The 20,122-nt window shown below is 36.0% G+C and overlaps 1 long non-coding RNA gene across 1 annotated transcript in view; it reads right to left on the reverse strand.

The window, feature by feature from the left end:
- The window catches only part of LOC119877761, a 40,214-nt gene continuing 20,092 nt past the window's right edge, over positions 1-20,122 (reverse strand). The window contains exons 2-4 of the long non-coding RNA XR_005381956.1: positions 18,881-18,967; positions 1,006-1,119; positions 1-60 (exon numbers count right to left, since the gene is read on the reverse strand). This is a non-coding gene — a long non-coding RNA (uncharacterized LOC119877761). The remainder of the gene's footprint in view (positions 61-1,005; positions 1,120-18,880; positions 18,968-20,122) is intronic.

Genomic DNA, 20,122 nt, shown 5'->3' on the forward strand with positions numbered 1-20,122 from the left:
CTCCCTCTGCCCGTTCCTCTGCTCATGCACATCACGCATGTGCTCTCTCACTCTCTCTCTCTGAAATAAAGTATACATAGATACAGAAAAGTCATATCAAAATTGAATAAAATTTTCCTCACACGAATGTATATATACACATATAAATAAAATAAGGAATATATAAATATATAAGTGGATATAAGGAGCATATTTTTGTGCTGTCAGAATTAATGATTACCTTCCTAATAAGGATATGAGATTAATTCTTAAGGATATATGTACTGATTTGTTTTTAGACCAATTTTCTCTTATCCTCTTGACAAATTTTAAAATATGTTATTTTTTTCATCTTTAAAAAAACATGCAGTGTGAGGTTGAAAGACAGAGAATCATGTTCTCAGCAGCTGTGCAATGCTAACATGTTGTGAATATTCAACAAATATTAAGTGACATTGAAATATGAATTGATGGATAATGAATCACTTTAGGGAATTATCCTGCCAAAATGTTTTGGAAGATCCATGAAATGTTTGACAAATCCAAAGGATCCCAAGATTTGCTTTTTGCTGAGATTTATTTATTTATTTGGGGGGATGGGGAGAACAGGTTCTGATTTTTCATCTGGCTCATTATGTCCTTCTGTTAGAGAGTAATTCACGTTCAAATCATATTACTTTAACTTTTGTTCAGCAATTGATTTCTTAGTGGTTATATAATTGGAAAAACAGGACATCTAGAAAAATTGCCTCTTTTTATTAAGTACAGAAATAAAATTGATTAAGCAGAAACTTAATTATAGTAATGGGATTGACCTAGAGGAAGGGAATGAGCACCAGGACAGGACACAAATATTGCATTTACAGAGTTTATTACTAACAATGTTATCTTATTAGCATTTACTTAAATAAGGGGAGAAAATTCACAGCATATTATATATATATATATATATTTTCCCTTCTTTTTGGTTACATTCAAATGAACAGAATATAGTGATTTTAACAAATGATTTAAAAATTATCTCACCTTAAGTACTAAGAAATGTTAGCTTGTTTCTTTCAATTTTAATGTCCCTGACACAGTTTTTCTGTGTCATCACATTTACTCATCATTATAGTTATGTAAACCTTCTCACAATGCCTGTAATATGGAAAGTGTATGGATTAATCAAGATTCTTAAAGTTGCAAATTACAAAAGCCAGCTTAAGTAAAAATCCCTGCATTAGGATACAGGGGTCTCTAACAGTAATTTAAAAAAATAATTTAAAAAAACATTTTTAAAATTAAAATTAAAAAATAAAAAAAAATAATAATGCAGCCAGATGTCAGGTAGGACTGGAAGGAGCACTAGAAGATTATTAGTTCCTGAGACCATCCTCTCACCATCTTTTCTTCATTCTGCTTCTCTCTGTGCATTTTTTGTCTCTCTTTTGGGGCAGACATTTTTTTCTCCTATTCAAGTCACATGATGGCAGAAGAATAGCAGAGGCACAAGTATATATGGTACATTTCAAGCCATATTGGAGAGATGAACTCCCTTGATCTAATTCCTAATTTTCAAGAACATAGTCCCAGAGCTAGGTGCCCAGTCATTTCTCAATTAGTTCTGGCCAGAGACTCAAGATGCCATTATATAAATATGGCTGCTACATGCTAACAGTATGAGTTTGAGGAGGTCTGAAGTAGGTGATAGTAATTAAGTACTTCATTATAAGTTGGGCAATACCCAAAGGAGTCTACTACATTATATAAATGAAGTTTTATCTAAGACTCTCCTTTTCAAGTACTTTATTCTTCATACTTACTGTAATTTTTAGGACAATGCCGTGTCACCACTGAAAATCTAGTTTTTAAACCATTTCTTAAGTCCTCCTATTAATGGAAAAATGACCCCCCAACAAAGCCACCTTAGAAAGAATACTGATAAACTGGAAAACTTACAAACCTATCTACCTGAGGTTTCTGGAGACTGAAATATGATAGGCAGCTTCTGAAGCACAGCCACAACAAGGAAAGCAATTAGACAAATTGAGCCCCTCGGGTTTTTCTGCAGTTTTGTTTTAAGGGAAGCCTCAGTCACAGTGGCAATGGTGTGGTGTAGGAATGGTTCAATTAAAGAGAAAGCCCACTGGCTTATCGGCTGAAGGAAATAAGGCAAGAAGCACAGGACGACTGGAGTTACCAGAGAATAAGAGGAGAATAGAAAGAAGAGAGCCAGAGAAAGAGGATCCCAATTTCTGTGCTTAACCTCAACCCAAAACTCTGGCTGACCACTAAACCACATGTTGAATGGGATAAATGGAAAGCAGCTCAGAGCTATAGTTTAAGGAACTGATCTGAGATCTAAGCTGCCGCCCACCACAGACATGCCTGTTTGCCCTCTGAGTCTTACCAAGTTAATTACCTGCTAAAACAAAAGCATCAACACTTCTTGGAACAATATAACAGAATCCAGATTCTCCACAACCTAATATTCTGAATGTTTGGGATACAGTCCAATAATACATATAAATAGCCAGGAAAATGTGATCCAGTCTCACGGGAAAAGGCTTAAAACAGAGGCCAACTCTGAGGTTAGCAGATGTTGGAATTCTCAAGACAAGTTCTTCAAAAGAAGCAGTTATAATTATGCTCAAAGACATAAAGAAAATTACACTTGTAATGAATGAAAACATAAGGTATTTCCGCAAATATTGCAAATTAGAAATTTTAGAACTGAAAACTCTAATACTTGAAACAAAATGTCCACTGGATAGGCTTAAGAGAAACAGAGATAAAAGGGTCAGTAAATTCAAAAACCTATTCTTAGAATGCATCCAATTTGAAAAAATACTATCCTGTACAGCATACTTATTAATTTAAAAGGAAAAAAAAAGTAACTGTGTAATGGAGAAAATGGCAGACACCACTTCCATCAAGTGATAGAGTGAATATCACCATTAATAAGACCCAGTGACAACTTCTTCCTCTTAATATGATCCGCTGAGGAGAGTATAGCATCAGTTCTATGGTTTTCTTTCTGGAAATGAATAACCTAAATTTAATCGTGAATAAATATCAAACAAAAATTGGGAGGTAGTCTACAAAATAATAGTACTCTTCAAATGTGTCAAGGGCAAGAGTGACAAAGACAGAGGTTTCTTCCAGAATGAGAGAAATTAAGAAGACATGACAACTAAATGTAATGTGTGACTCTGGATTGCATCATGGTCCAGAAAGAGGATGTCAGTAGTAGAACAGTTGATAAAATTTGAATAAGCTCTGTAAATTAGCTGATAGCATTTTACCAATGTTAATATTGTGATTTTGCTAATTATATGTGGTTATGTATGTATTGTTAAGAAATCTGTTTTCACCAAATTTATAATTTCAATGCAATCCCAATCAAAGTCCCAGCATGTTTTCGCACAAGTTGACAAGCTGATTCTAAAATTTTCGTGGAAATGCAAATGAACAAGAATAGCCAAAGCAATTTTTGAAGCGACAGAAAAAATTGGAGAATTTAAATGTTCTGATTTCATGACTTACTATAAATATACAGTAATTGAGAGAATGTAGTAGTGCAGAAAAAATAGACATATAGATAAATGGAAGAGAGTCCAGAAATAGATCCAAACATAATGGGCAAAATGATTTTTTTTAAGTATAAAGGGTCTTTCAGTAAGAAAAAGAAATGCCTTTTCCAAAATAATGTTGCAACAACTGAATATTTGCATGGGAAAACAAGTAAACATTGATCTGTACCTAAAACCATATTGAACACTGAACCTGAAAGGATCTCTAGACCTGAGTGTCAAAACTAGAAAACTTCTAAAAGAAATACGGGAAGAAAGTCTTTGTGTCCTTGAGACATGGAAAACTATCTTTGATAGAATGCAAAATGCTTGAATCATTTTTTATTATATAAGTTAAACTTTATCAAAATGAAAACAGGCCACCCCAGAATAGGCATAACGAGGAAGTTGCCCCATCCCAGACTTTTTTGTAATTCTTTCCATCTTCGAGGTCTAGATTGCCAAAAACACAATTAGATAGATGCTGCTAAAGTGTTTTGCTTGTTACTCACAAGAAGTAATGTCTCTTGGGCTCGGTTTACCTGTTCATTATGATGCTTCACACTGACAACTTCTTTCTAAGATTAATGTTTAGAAAGGATTCTTTACACCCAATACACAGAACATTCTCACTAAGGTGAAACCATATGGGAGTCATTTGCACTAAACATAGAGACTGTTTGACTACTTACCATGACCAATGTGCCTGCCTTGCGGTACAGATAAAAGTTCAAAAGTGAGGGCTAGAAGACATTTTCAAAAAAGGGGAGAAGGATGTTCTCCTCCCCCCAAAAAACCTAGGAATGCATCACTAAGTGATCTCAGGATGGTCTGAGTTAATGTTAGGAGAGTGACAATGTGAGTTAGGTCTTTACACAGCTAGCACGTACTCTTGAGAGAAGATTTCTGGCAAATGGCAACATATTGAACCGAATCCCCATTACATCTCTGACACTCTCAAGGTATTTTTCAATTGTTTGGCTCAACAACAACTCACAAAGCCTTTGCACAAGCAATTTTTCAAAACCTTGTAATGCTTGTAGACGTGTATTTAATTCCCATTTTTTATTCTCTTTAAGACACCAGAACACAGGAGTTTCTGTTTTTAAATAAACATAATTTGAATGTCACAGAATCCTGCCGAGTATTTCTTAAAGATTTTTCTCCCTTGCTTAAAAGCTTTACACTGTTTTCCTAAGAGCAAACCTATTCCAACATTAAAAGGTTCCAATTAGATATGAAACTCCAAACCCATGAATTTTGAGAGGGTTCTGAACTTGCCAAAACAATTTCTCGTTAGACTTGATACTTGGATTACACACTCCCACTGCATATTTTAAAAGTCTTTACTATAAAGGTTTCCTATAACAAAAGGGAGATGAAAAGATACTGTAATTATTCACGGAACATATTCAAGCCATCACTGCTGATGAAATATGATATCTATGACATTCTTCCACTGTAAATAAGGCAGTGATTCAGAGGAGTGTTATTAGCTACAGAAAACCCATTCTTATCCTTATTAACACATAAAACAATAGCTTTCATCTCGGAGTGCTCTGCCTCTCAGCCTAAAACATACTAAATCTAAACTCTCTGGGAATAAAATTTAAATTGCAGACCGGTTTCAGCTTTTCAGACTTTCAACTCAAGTGGGAACTTTGGGTGCCTTAACTCTAATGACATGGCCAAGGCTATAACCTTCGCACCTGGAAAACAAGCCCATGTTCTAGCAGCCTGATGCTGTTGGGTAGGGGGACCTGGGCTGTGGAGCTAGGTTAGAGGAAGGCTGCTGATCCCTCAGCGAGGGCTGGCCTCATCGGCCTGGAAATTGTCCTAGAAGTTCCTTGTGAGGCCTATGAGGCATGGATGGCCCTCATCTTTCAGTGCTGTGGAAAGCTACCTCAACTCTGAACTGGACACTGAACACAGAAATTAGAGTGAAGCGCTCTTAATACCTAAAGGCAGCTTGCAGCTTGCAGAGTGAGTGCTACCCTCGCATTCATTCTGATAAGCCATCCCTGAGACTGCTTGTAAACATATTCTGGTAATGACAGAAATGCTGGTAAATGGACAAACACCCAATGAGAGGAGTTTCCCCACTCTCTGTGTGATGCATTCCAGAGGGTCTGTCTTTGCCACTGGCAATGCTTTAGAAAAGGAGTCATGCACACTTTGCATCTCTTGCTCTAATAAGGTCTCTAAACTGCCAGGGCCATTATTAAGGCTTTCAAAAGTGGCATGAGTAGCTTCAGTGCCCTGAGATCTCTCTGGATTTCTTACAGTGAAACTAATGTAAAAAAAAGTGGTGGGAAGATGGCAAGTTGACACTCGTGCCATTTCCTGTTAGGCCATCAGAACCTGCCACTACGTGAGTTTTCTTGCAACCGATGCTGTTTTATGCATCACGACCTTGTCGGACTTAGAAAACCTGCATCCATTTTAGCCACTTGCTGAAAGCACACAGAACTGCTGAAGATAAAATTTCCAGGAATATATTAAAACAAAACTGCAAAGTCAGCCAAATTTCCTACACACTTGGAAAGCCTGTAGAACAGCAGGCCAATGTTAATACGCAGAGAGAAGGGAAGACAGTATAACTAAGTAGAAGCTGCTGTTTTAACGTCAAGGTTTTGAAAATTAGGGGAATGTTTCCATGAGTGCCAATTATCTTTTAGTGACCACAGTTCTTTCAACTCACCTTCGGGGTATTCTTAACACTGAAAATTAAGATTGCAATTTGCTGAAATGTACCAATTTTACTCTTTTACTCTTTTACCAAAGTGAAGAAATAATTTGGTGAATAAAGTTAGGGTTTCTGAGAAACTGCCATGTGTTCCAGTTTAGGAAAAAGTCCCCCAAATTGAGAAATACCTTACATGTGTGTGAAATAGGAGATAACATGCAACGATTTCTGATACCAACAAGTAATTTGTGACTTGTCTGATAGCTTTATGTCTTGACCCAGGCACTGAATTTATATTAAATTAAATTTATAAATATAAATTTATATTTCTATCTACTCCTCACTCATTTCCAAATATTCTCATAACTCAAAAATACTTTCCTCAGTTATCCCCACACCATGAATGACCCAGCTCTTAGTTTTTCACCCGATCACAGCTAAAACTGTAGGTTGTAGGTTTCTCACATAAGCTCACTGTTTAGGTCAACTGATACTGTTCTTGGCAAATAGTGGTCCCAGAAAAAGTATGTATTAACAGAAACAAGCTCCATTCCTCACAAAATTTATTTTGATATTTAGACTAAAAAAAATTTTAATGCAAAACATATCGAGTTATTCTACAGATAGGAATATATTATCAGTTTAATACCTATTGTTATTGGCACAGCCTATTTAATCCCTTTTATTTCTATCTTACATCTTTCTTGAATGTTATGGCAGGTTTGGGGTATATACGTAAATTGCTCAACCTATCCGAAATGAGTAATTCTATTCTTTTTTTTTTCCCCCCCTAAAAGCGCATACCAGAGCTAGATACTAATTCTGTTGAGCTGGACTAAAATCAAATTGAGGAATTTTGGGTCTCCTTCATGAGCAATGGCCTTTGCCACTTAAATTAGCATTAACAGAACCTATAGATCACTTGACTTGATACTCCATTTTTAAAAAGAATTATTTTAAGGTGATATTGAACCTGAACCAAAGGAAAATTATCTATTAATTATCTCGCTATTATTTGTAAGTTAAGGATTTAGTATCTTCACCTACCTAAATAGTTGAAATACTATGTGATTAAAAATCTTTCAAAAATTTTTCTATATAGTGGGAAGAAAATTCTGGAGAAAAAAAAAAGAATCTTTCTTTAGTTAACAAATAACATAGATTAGGAAAAAGGATTACTGTTGATTTCAAACTGTAAAGAATATTTGCACCACTGTATCAATATTCTTTATGTTTAAGGGGTTAGTGAAAACAGGACATTTTAGGAAGCAAGGAATCAGATTTGTGAAATTTGGTTTTTCTGCATGTAAGTAAATAAATAAAATAATAAAAATTGTCCTACTCGTGAATGGATTTACTCATCTAGATGTCACATTATGTCTAATTGATAACATTTCAACCAGCAATGTTGAAATTGCAAACAATGTCACACAGAATAAGCGTTCATCTAGGAGTCCAAGGATCTGTTTTTTAACCCTGGTTCCATCACTAACCAGTCATTGAGTTTATAGTCTTTAGTCTCTGGCCCATAGTCTCTTCCTCTTATTGAGTTAGTTATCAGATCAACCTTAAAGTTATCCTTTCTAGCCTTAAAACTCTCTGATCTTTCAGAAGACTTCAGTTCGGCTGGTAACTAAGGGCTCTTTTTAATTCTGGCCAAAGATTATGTTTAGGAAAGTGTCCTCCTTTCTTTATAACTATTATATTCACTAATATAGCAAAGATGTTTTCAGAGAATTTTGTCTGAAAATAGATAATAATAAAAAAACCAAGATATAAGAGATAGATTTGTTTTGGGGTCACCCATCACCTACACTCATGAATCTGTGTGTTATGTGTATGCATTTTATGTGTTTTCTGTTTGTCTTCGTTTTTTCCTTTTTCTGCTTTTTAGCATTTCTTGCTTTCAGAAACTTTCAAGTGCCAAAAGAACCACATTTATATAAAAAGATTTTTTTTTGGAGCATTCTCGCCAACCTTGATTTGAAGCTAGAGTTTACAAAATCTTCACAGAGCCTATTTTAATGAGGTTTCCAGCTTTAATAAAAGGAGTGTGGTTGCTTAACTGAAATGACCTGCCAAAACTTTCCTAGGTTCATCCATGGTTACACTGAATATTAAAAATATTGAATAATAGATTGAAGCAAAAGCATAAGCTTTCATCTAAAAGGCAGAGCGGCTGCTCCAATCCTTTATATTAAGAACAAATCATCTCAGGGCATATGTAGAAACAACTAATAATTCTCATTAAGTAACATTATTTACTACAGGTATAATTTGTAGTGGTTAGCATTTTGCAAAATTGAACTTGCTTCAGTTTTGATTAAAAGTATTTATTCAGGGTCTGTGAATAAAAGGGCCCCGATAAAAATGGAGAAGATTTTTTAGGTTGCTAAAACAAACTAGCTTTTGTTCTTCAGTCTTTAAAAAAAAAAAAAAAAATGAAAGCATATTTGTTTCCAGATGGAAGATAATTAACACAAAAAATTTGCTTTATCTATAAATATGTTTCCTTCTTAAGTTTCAGTAAGTTCATCAAAATATACAAATTCCCTTGAAACAAATTAAAGTAAAGCTGGTATTGGAGAAAAATTAAGTAAGTAAGAACCAGTTATTTCCCTTCCTTTTATCCAAATCATGGGAAAGATGGGTATTATAAGTTGAGAAATTGTCTCTTTGTCATTCTCATTATTTCTTTGTGCAAGATGTTTGTTCCAATGAGGATCAGGCTGTCTATTGACAAAATTATATGACAATCTGCATAATTATGTTGCATATATGTGAGACTAGTTATGAATGACTAGATTGTTGCTCAAAGTTAGAATGTCTTTATTTCAGAAAAGCCAATGACTACGAAATGAATGGGATTGTTTGTGGCAGCAAAAATATGTCCAAATTGCAGAATTAGATGGCCTGCTTAGAAAGGACTTAGGCTGAGTAGTGTTATTTACCTCTGTCCATTAATGACAGGAGCTACATAAAAGAATCTGCATAAACACAACAGTATAAGTCACCGCTAAGTATGGTGTAACTTAAATTATTTCTGTTCCAGTGCATTTAAAGTGTCAATTAATTGCCTCCATTTCAAATGCACACCTTTTCCCCAATTATCAAATTAAAATTTGCGCTGAATCAATGAGCACAATGATAGTTTAATTATATTAAACCACATGAAATAAACAGTGAGGAAGTGTTTGTGCAGATGGGCACCTGAGTCTGTCACCTCCAGGCATAGCCAATGACAAGTGTCATTCTCTTGGTAAATAAAATTGCTTTATTTTACTGTCACTGTAGCATCCCTACTTATAAAGACAGGAGAATGGGTTGAGATAGAGAGATTTGAGGGGAATTACAGAAGGAGAAATTGCAGACGCAGATGTATTTTTTTTCTAAGGGCACCAGGTGTTTTAAATGCCACCAGAAGGGTGCTCCAGGCAATTCCGTGCTGTCCAAGATAGCTTGGCATAGATTATCTGAAAGCTTTTGTGTCTTTTCAGCTTTTGATTAAAGGCCAGTGTCAGGACTCCTCTGGGCTTTTGCTTGGTACAGTAAAGCCGAGGGATTTTTTTTTAAGCTGCTGCCAAAAAGATGCCAGTTAGGATAATTACATTTCAATTTAAATTGGTAATTTTATGAAAATTTAAACTAGAATATGTGTCACCCAAATCTCCTCACTTTCATTCCTCCCAAACATGCATACACACACCCCTCTTGTTTTGGGGGAGACAATGACAGCAGCCCACCAGAACCTTCCCATGACCCAGAGATATGTGCCAGGAATTAAACAGATGAGAGAAAATTGAACAGAGCCTGTTTTCTGCGTCCAAATTTATTTGCTAGCTTGGATTTATCACTAGTGTACACTGGAACCATCCCAGGGCATCCTAGCTTCCAGTATCTTTTTCCCGTGGACCTCGGCAAAAGAAGCTTTAGACCATAACTGTAGTATTTAAGACATTGTTTTCCATTCACAGTCAAGCTTTGTATTTGTTAACAGGATGTAGAAAAGGAATCAAACCAACTTAGAGTCTCTCACCCTCTTGGTGAAAGGCGTGGGGACACAAGTGGCTAGATGAACCCTGAATTTTCTGTCTGCCACTTTCTTTTTCCAGGACACATACGCAAGCTTGGCAGCACCAACAAAGTGGAAGTAATGTTCCTTTGTTTAGAATGCAGTGTGTACGAACATTTACATAATAAAATACACACACAAATAACAGATGGTGAAGAGCCACTCATTTCGCCACATGTTGTAAGCACGATACCGTTCCTTGATGATCTCATTTCTCTTACTTCTGCCTACAGATGTCTACCAGCTATTTAACCTCAGGGGTTATTCAGATGGTTGAAAGGTTTGAAGACAGGCACAAATCTGTCTCCAGAATTTTCTTCTTCCATCAGGTGTAAATGCCCTTTCCGGGTAGAGTTATCAATCCACGAAAATGCTTTCCTCTGTCTAATCGACTGAATAAACTCCTCGCTCATGACACTTGTTGGGCAGATATTGTCCACAAAAGAGAACAATAAATACTGTCAATATGCTGACTCTGAAAGAGGTCTTTCCCCTCTAACCTTTTGTTCTGAGCAGAAAGTGGCTTATTAATACTCTTGGTTATTAAATGAATAGCCTTCTTTTATGGAAGTGAAGAAGGACCTTCCAAAATGAATGGGAGTCTCCCAGATGCTGTTTGCTCACATGTCCTATCTGTAATTAGAGTTAAGCCTCAAATGTGTGGTAATAGACATGTTGTATAGATTTAACTGCCACTTCCCTCCCTAATTTACACTTCGATAACACTTTTCTTCCCAAAAGCACAAATTACATTCCTTTTAATTAGCTCCCAATGTACTTTATTAAAGTACATTGAGAATGCACATTATTAACCTAATAATATATGAATGCACATTATGCAAAAGCAGATAATCATTAATTAAATATTGCAACATGGAAGGAGACAGCATTAGCATACCCATTTTACAGAAATGAAGGCATGTTAAATTATTTGCACAAAGACAGAGTCCATGTTGATCTGTCTAGTATTCATTACTTCCAAGAGAACACACCTTTGACTAAATTCTCTTATTACTTCTTAAATAAAGGGAATCATAATTTTTAAGCCACGATTGTTTAAAAAAAGAAAAGGACAGTAATGCTTTTAAATTAATTAACATTCTAATTTAAAGAAATCTCATGTTTTGACAAGTATATACATATATGATATATGATATATATATATCATATTTAATACCTGGAGTTGTGTAATAAGGATTTAATAGCACCAATCTAAGCCAACAAATATGGATATTAAAAATAGTCTGCCTAATATTGATATCTTAAGGATAGAACAATGAACTTTATTCAAAATAGCTAAAAACACTCTTATCCTCAGAGAATATTAGAAAATAATATTCAGAAAATTGGGGTGCCTGAGTGGCTCATTGGGTTAAGCATCTGCCTTGCTGGGGTCATGATCTCAGGGTCCTGCTCAGGGAGCTCCTTCCACTCCCTCTGCCACTCCCCCCACCTGTATTTTCTCTCTCTGTCAAGTAAATAAATAAAATTTTAAAAAATAATAATACCTAGAGACAGGCTTAGTGACTGCCTGGAATATGAATGAAAACAATTAAAAAGATGAGAGGGCAGCAGGATGGCTCAGCGGTTTAGCGCTGCCTTCAGCCCAGGGCCTGATCCTGGAGCCCTGGGATCGAGTCCCACGTCAGGTTCCCTGCATAGAGCCTGCTTGTCCCTCTGCCTGTGTCTCTGCCTCTCTCTCTCTCTCTCTCTCTGTCTGTCTCTCGTGAATAAATAAAATCTTTAAAAAATATATGAGAATAAGTTTTGAAAAGGGAAGACAAGCAAAAAAGGGGATTCATTTAGGCATATTCTGGAGCATTGACTATAGGATATTTGATGACCAATTAAACACAGGCATATTCTAGAATTAGCAAATGATCCATTAACCATTAGAAGAAAAAAGAGTGGTTACAAAAGAAGGAAGAAAAGACAGGAGAGTAGAGGGGAGCAGGAAAGAGGGTGGCACAAGGTGACAAAAGGGCTTTTTACCAGAGAAGGAGCTTTCAGCAAAGGTAGGAAAATGAAAAAGAGCAATGAAAAGCTTATAAGAGCAGAAAAGGAAAAACATAAGTTGATAATCTGACAGAAATTATTAGCAAGCACTAGATCTGAGAAGCATCATAATTCCCAAGAATAAACTGTGCACTCATACAGTTGCAGCCTTTACAGAAAACAGAAAACAAAAACAAACAAACAAACAACAACAACAACAAAAAACACGCAACTATATTTCTGAGGACAGGTACTCCAGTTAAATGATTTCACTCGCTTATTTTAGGCATTTCCTGCTGGCTCTCTCTTCTTATATGGTAATGAGCAGAAGACCCTCACATCTGAGTCTTCTCCCATTTTCTTCATTCCCCTTGTTATTGTATAGTTCCATATGCTTCTGTCACCAACGCCTCTATGTCCCATCCTTTCTTTTACCTGGTGTAGCCAACAATTGACATAAAATAATCATGGCGGACTGTTCCTTTGAGTTTACACCAAAGTCAAACCATCATCAGCCACTGACACAAGAGATGAAAGAAATTCTGAGTTGTGACAGGGATGTGCCAAATGTGAGATAAAATTCCAGTTCTCAGTTTCTGGATTCTTATATGGTACCCTTTTAGAAAATAAGCAAGGAAAATAGGTTGCTAAGGGATGTATATAAAATGCAGCAGGAATTAGGTAAATTTCAAATCACAGACTAGGTTCCTCCAGCAAAGTTGGAACCTTTCTAAATTAAAAATGAAGCCAAAAATTTTTATTTCATTTCTATGGGGTTTACAGAGATCCCAAGCCAGAGCGGAAGTTTGTCCATTAGTGTCTTCACAAAAACTTTACTGCCAGTATTCTTTGCCCAAGTCTGGGAATTCTCGTTTACCACCTTCCTTTGTCATTGTCTGCTCTATCCTCCTGATCTCAGTCTCAAAAAGTTACATAACTGATGTTTGCTGGTTGAGATGCCACGTATTATGCTAATGGCTTGCATGTGTGTTAATTTATTTACTCCTTTCAACATCCTAGGACAGGCCTTCTTATTTCCAATTAGGAGGGAATGGTAATAATATGTGGAAGTTTGAGTTCAAGGAAAAGCCTCAGAACAATCCTATACCCCTCCACCTTCCTCCTGCAGACCACCCTTCCTACACAAATGCTTTTAGCATAGATATCCCCCACTGAAAATCCTTAGTAACTCATCTGTTTTCTTAAGATCGCTATATTGAGAGCATTCTCTTGGAATGCCTTAAAATTCCAGATACTCACATCATTGCACTCCAAAACGTCACACAACTTAACATTTGGGGGATGATCTGCTGCCTCTCTAACTCCTTCCCCAGGCTCTTCCATTCACTTGAAACTTCCCTGCTTCTTCTGAATTCCAACTCTTTTTTTTTTTTTTTAATGTTTATTTTTTTTATCTTGGACATTCCCAACACCTAACAATGAAAAATTTTTGGTTTATCACAGTTATTTCTTGCTTAAGATACAGTATTTGTTTTTTTTTAAAGATTTTATTTATTTATTCATGAGAGACACACACACACACAGATAGAGAGGCAGAGACATAGGCAGAGGGAGAAGCAGGCTCCATGCAGGGAGCCTGACATGGGACTCGATCCCGGGACTCCAGGATCACTCCCTGGGCTGAAGGCAGACGCTAAAACACTGAGCCACCCAGGGATCCGCAAGATACAGTATTTGAATTACAGAATGAAGTTGTGGAATTTTCATAGGTACTTGACTAAACTTGGTATTTTCACATTGCATTGGTCTGTAAGAAAATAAAAAATTTTACTTAAATGACAAACAAATGTCTAGGATAGGAACTATTCCACATTCTAGATAGTTACACACATGAATGTACTTAACACACACACACACACACACAAACACGAAGTTATACAACTCAAATATCAGGGATTCCTTAAACAGAAATATAAATATTAGTAGTAGAAATGGGTTGATTCTTTATATTGACTCTTTATTTGTAGTTGATTTGATTCAAGGATTGCTTTTTTTTTTTTTTTTTCAGATTCTTTTTCCTTGAAATACTTACTTCTTAAAATATTTTCCTAATTTCTTTCCTCAACGTCTTTTCTTGGTGGTGGTCATTTTCCATCATTTTTTTCTAATGAAGTCTTCTCTAAACACGACTTGGTCTAAATTTCTGAAGCTCTGCTGGCAATTACACTGAAAAAGTAATGCTTGAGATTGACTTACAGCTCTGGTGCCCAGTTGTTTCTTAACAGAGCATTAACCCATGGTGACCACTACCCTTTATTTCTATTTTTTTAATGAAATAATAATAACTTAGGGGAAACTGTAGCTCTCTTCAATGTAGAGCCAAAAATAATCTTTGACATTCTGACTAAACTGAATTTAAAAATGAATTTAGGGGCAGCCCGGGTGGCTCAGTGGTTTAGCGCCGCCTTCAGCCCAGGGCCTGATCCTGGAGACCCGGAATCGAGTCCCGCGTCGGGCTCCCTGCGTGGAGCCTGCTTCTCCCTCTGCCTATCTCTGCCTCTCTCTCTTTCTCTCTGTCTCTAATAAATAAATAAAATATTTTTAAAAATGTCTTTAGTCCTTACTGCCTTGCCTTACTGCAAATATTGGTGATCAGCTCCATTCTGAGATACAGCCTCATGCAGACTTTAACTCTAGCAGGAATTATAAGAACCACAGAGCCCCTTTGCTTCCAAGCATGCATCTTATACTCTATATTTTTTATTTGCCCCCTCTAGCTCAATTTTCTATACTTTTTCAGCTTTTTTTACCCTATTCCATTCTCAGATGATCTCTATAGATCACATCATTCCAGCTCCTTTGCTTTGTACATCCAGTTGGTTCAACTAGAGGAGAAAAGAGAAGTGAAAGGAGAGAAAAGCAGGAGTATTTACTCTCCTAGCACCCTCCCTGCTTGGCTGAGAGTTAGTAGAGGCTGTGTTCTCTTAATTAATAGACATTTCTTGGTAGATGTACCTTGCCTAGAATTATCCCTCTCACAGGCTTTCAATAACTGCTCCCTCTACTCATCCCGTTAGTCTTAGGAGTGGTGATAAAAGTCTTCCCAATATTGCCTCATTTCTATTATCCCATTTTTAGTGTGTGATCTGCTTCTTTCTGGAACTCTAATGGCTACTGTCTTTTTCTTACCATATTCATTTTTCTGTCTCATAGCTAGAAGTCAATAATTGAACATTTATGGAGCTAATTAGTACTCAAAAAATTTTAAAATAAGAATACTAACTGTAGTAAAAAAAAAAAAAAAATCCACCCCAAGCTACTAGACCTATATTATTCCCTCATTTCATCTTTCTGAGACTCTACTAAGAATCTTTCAATGTTGTGTTTCTTATTTCAGTCAAATAAACTGAGTTTTGCTTGATCAAAAGAAAAAAAAGTGGAACAATCTTTAATGCTTGAAAATGTAAGCTGAGGGTGCCTGGGTGGCATAGTCGGTTAAGTTACTGCCTTGGGCTCAGGTCATGATCTCAGGGTCCTGAGACTGAGTCCTGCGGGGTCTCTCTCAAATAAATAAATAAAATCTTTTTTTAAAAAGTGTAAGCTTAAATTTTAATAGTTATATTTTACATTCACTTAAAATCAAGTATCATACTTTTTCCCACAAACTTCTATTAAAAATGCTCACACACACACACACACACACAAATGCTCACACACACACACATAGCTAAAGCTATGCGAAAGGAACAATCCATTTCATAATTGCTATAAAGTTTCTGAAGCATTTCTTATACTAGTATCTTTAAAACTAAGAGTAAAATAACAGATGATATCTGAAATTTCACTTTCTCAAAAATACCTATATTCCCACCTTTTTGTGCAAAGCTATCAAACACAAAATAGTCCTCCTCAAGAGTGATGAGTGACTCACTCCCTTCATCATTAATATCATATTAATGACTCTACACAATTGCTCTTACACTTTAAAGGGAGAATACCTAAAGAGAATCAGATTTCCAAACAAATCTCTGCATGCTTCAGTTGTAAAACAGATAGAATGCTTGGAACTAAATACCCTGGATGGCTATTTTGTTGACATACCTTTCAGCCCTTGAAAACTTTCTCATAGACTAAATACTGATAGCATCACAGATTAAATATTTTGCAAGGATTCATCTTCATTCATTCATCTTCATCATTCATTCTTCATCTGTGTGCATTTTTTTCTTCTCATGAAAGAATAATGAAATACCCTGAAAATGTTTCATGAAAACATGGACTTCTTTAAAATAGTAGCGTTAACTAAAAATAAAATGCCTTTACCACATGGAGACAATTTTTATTTCCTAAAAAATAGGAAAGAAACATGAAGGAAACTCTTAAGCCTGTGTTCCTCGTGAGGCTTGTGTACCTGCCCACTATAACATGGCAGTGTAAGAAATATTTCAAAACACCATCACTTCCTTCTTCACTCTCTGTACTGGTTTAGCCCTCTCCAGGTTCATAGTTTGCCCTACACAGTCCTATGCTTTGCCCTAAAGATTCACATCATAAATGGTATAAGCTTGCCCTCTTGTTTCTGCATAGGCCCTATGCTGGGGGTGGCGGGGATACCAGTAGACAGCACCTAGGACATTTCTCTGTGTATTCCCTTCTCACGTCACTTCTGTAGTTTAGCTATATTTTCTCTTATGACTGCAGTCTTGCTAGGCAGTATGTCTTCTGGTCTTTAACTCTTCCACCACTTCAGTAAGTTTCCTCTGCTTGCTTCTGCAGGCCTGAGCAGTAATGGCCTTCCACTAGGTTAGTCCCTGAGTACTTGAACAGCTCTTGTTGGCTCTTTTAACCCTGTTCTGTAAATAGCCTCCAGAATTTCATCAGGGTGAGCCCCATTCCAATTCAGAATGCTGACATTAACTTTGAATTCAGAATGCTGATACAGCCGCTTTCTTTTAAATTGTGATAATAATACAGCATGAGATTTGCCATCTTGACAAAATTTTAAGTGCACAATACAGTGTTGTTAACCCTAAGTACAATGTTGTATAGCAATTTATAGAACTTATTCATTTTGCATAACTTAAACTTTTTATACCCATTAAACAGCAATTCCCCATTTCCCCCTACCCACAGCTCCTAGCAACCACCATTCTACTGTTTTCGTTTGGCTATTTTAGATACTTCATGTAATTGGAAACATACAGTATTTGTCCTTCTATATTTGGCATATTTCACTTAGCATAATACCTTCTGTTGTTATCAATTATGGCAGGATTTCTTTCTTTTTTAAAGCTGAATGATATTCTACTGTGTGCATATACTACATTTTCTTTATCTATTCCTTTGCTGATGCGTATTACATCCCTACTAAGATAGTGCAAGGGTTCCAATTTCTCCATATCTTCACCAACATTTATTATCTTTTTTAAAATAAAAGCCACCCTAACAGGTATGATATTTCATTGCTGTTTTGATTTGGATTTCCATGATGATTAACTTTAAAATCAAGTTATCTGTCTTCCTGTTTTTAAGTTATAGGAGTTCCCTATATATTTTGGATTGTAACCCCTTATTAAATACATGGTTTTCAAATATTCTTTCACATTCCATAGGCTGCCTTTTCATTTTGTTGATTGTTTATTTTTGCTATGCAGAAGCTTTTTAGTTTGATGTAGTACTACTTGTCTATTTTGGCTTTTGTTGGTCATGCTTTTGATGTAATATCCAAGACATTCCCACCAAGACCAATGTCATGAATCTTTCACCCATGTTTTCTTGGGGAGTTTTACAGTTTTAATGATACATCTTCTTTCAACTACTTTGCCTTACCTCCCCTAGATACTACTAAGTTCATAGTCCCTGTTCACTATTCACAGTATGCTTTAAAAGAATGTGTTTTTTCTGTCTAGGAGTATTTCTAGGTGAAAGTGGAAATATGGTGGGTGATAAACTACTCTGGAAGCAGCAAGAAGCAGATTACTTTTTGGCAAAATGAATCTCCTGATGTTCTTAAATTTCCTCTCTATGCCACCACCTATTCACATACCCACCAGGTTCCCTTGCTCTTATTGCTTTGATTTATTGCTGTGGTTAAGTATTTAAAAGGATGAATTATTTTATATAGTCAGTACAATATCCAATAGTTGCCAAAATGAATAGAGCAGCACCACAATAAAACCATAAAGGTTTTAATGTCTGTAGAGTAGGTGTTCAGAATAGAATTTCAAAGTCGAATGTGTTTCCTGATTTCTTTTCTGTTCCTTTCTCATTGCCCTCACCTCAATTTCCAAGGAGTCCATATGTGAAGATGTAAGAAGGTAAACAACATGCATTTGGAAAGAAAATATATTAATGAGAAAATATGGGAAAGCCATGTTTTGGTTGGAGGAAGAACAGAACTACATGGAGACAGAGACTGGATCCTAAGTTAGTCTGTGTACTAGTTGTCTGCAATCATGCCTTGTCCTTTTAATAGAAATGTGTCTGATAGAAAAATGAAAGATTAGATAGAGTCATACAAATCTTTCAGGTCTCCTTTTTATCTCTAAATTAATGAGATCCAGAGAGCCTACATGGCTTCATGTTACAGTTATGAGTCCACTGTAGGTAGACTTGCAACATACCCCATCATACCTGTGCTGGTGAATAAACTCCCTTCCGCAGCAGGGCTCAGAGCTCCAAGACAGGAAACAAAGACAAGAAGACTCAAACTGAAGACACCTGGAATCAGCAGGTTAGTAAATCAAGATACTGCTCAGTCCAGAGTATACTGAAAAGAAAAAAAAAAAAAAAAGGAAAAGGCAGATCCCTAATATGACTTTTCTAGAAAACAAAATCAACATATAGTATCGTCTTCTTTCTTATTCACAGCCTCTGCAATGTGCAGAAGCCCCTAAGCTCTCTCTTTAAACGATGCTTTAATTCACTCATTGATGCTTGCATTATCAATTACACTTTTTTTCTGTTTTCCATATAGCATCTACAGCATTACTGACTGTCAATTTTGAAAACACAATAGTGCAATTTTCATTCCACAGATTCGCATAAGACTAATTATGTCCTCCAGAGGATAAGAAGATCATACAATAAAAACATAGTATATTAGTATCTGATATTAGAGGAAGTAACACGTAATGTTTAAGAGCCCAGGTTCTGGTATCATGCTGCCTTTGTTTGAATCCTGGTTCAACTACATATTAGATTTATGACCTTGAACAAATTACTTTTCTGTGCATCGGTTTCATCACCTATGAAATTAAGATAATGGTAATACCTGCTTCAGTGTGTCATTTTAAGTATTAAATTGGTTAGAACAGTGCCTGATAAATTTAAGCAGAGGAAAAAATGCTACAGAAGGCCTTGGACCAATCCCCAAGGAACTGATTCCTTATGATAGGCTCCCTCACAATAAAAACTGGAGTTTTAGCCTGATTTTGTCTAATGGTGCCCCCACTTCCACCTTTAGGGAAAATTTTAGGATACATTTTAAACATGTTTGTTCTATCTGCACACACCTGCCAGGGCAACCCTACATCAGGGATCATAAGAATAAAGATGGAAAGCTCATAGTCATGAAGTATATCCTCGCATCTTTCCTGATTTCCTATACCCATCTTCAAGGCCCTTATAAAAATATTTACAAATATTTCTAGAATATCTATAAAATACATTGCATATTAACATATCATATATATTTATAAATACACTTAAGTATTTATGAAATAGTTATGCTCTAAAGAGACTCGTCCACTGAACAATCAGGGTTGATATTTCCCAGTGTGGCATGTTTACTCCTGAGAGAATCAAGGAACAGCAGGCACAAAGTAAGGACACATTATGCAAATTGAGGTTGTATCTCTCACTTTTCTCTCTCTT

This window comes from Canis lupus, chromosome 31 (genome assembly GCF_011100685.1).
Source record: "Canis lupus familiaris isolate Mischka breed German Shepherd chromosome 31, alternate assembly UU_Cfam_GSD_1.0, whole genome shotgun sequence".
In the NCBI taxonomy this organism is placed as follows: domain Eukaryota; kingdom Metazoa; phylum Chordata; class Mammalia; order Carnivora; family Canidae; genus Canis; species Canis lupus.